Genomic DNA, 366 nt, shown 5'->3' on the forward strand with positions numbered 1-366 from the left:
GCTTACGGCCATACTACCCTGAACACGCCCGATCTCGTCCGATCTCGGAAGCTAAGCAGGGTCGGGCCTGGTTAGTACTTGGATGGGAGACCGCCTGGGAATACCAGGTGCTGTAAGCTTTTACACTCACGCCAGAGGGCGCTGTTTCTCACTTCTTGCAAAAATAAAAAACAATGCTTTTTATTTCACGTCCAGTTTTACAAAAACACATGTCATTTTATAAGTTCACCAGTCACGGATAGTCCGTCAATATGTTCAACACCAGTTTGGCTGTTACTGCAATATAACAATATAACAATGTATCGTAATTAATACACAATATGAGAATGTGTGCTGTATAAATGAATGAATTAATTACTTAATTTA

General features: G+C 40.4%; 1 non-coding gene across 1 annotated transcript; it reads left to right on the forward strand.

The window, feature by feature from the left end:
* On the forward strand, positions 1-119 carry LOC133571209 (5S ribosomal RNA). Its single transcript, XR_012051420.1, has one exon. It is a non-coding gene; the product is annotated as a 5S ribosomal RNA (ribosomal RNA).
* Positions 120-366: the final 247 nt, after the last annotated feature.

This window comes from Nerophis lumbriciformis, linkage group LG28, assembly GCF_033978685.3.
Source record: "Nerophis lumbriciformis linkage group LG28, RoL_Nlum_v2.1, whole genome shotgun sequence".
Lineage (NCBI taxonomy): Eukaryota > Metazoa > Chordata > Actinopteri > Syngnathiformes > Syngnathidae > Nerophis > Nerophis lumbriciformis.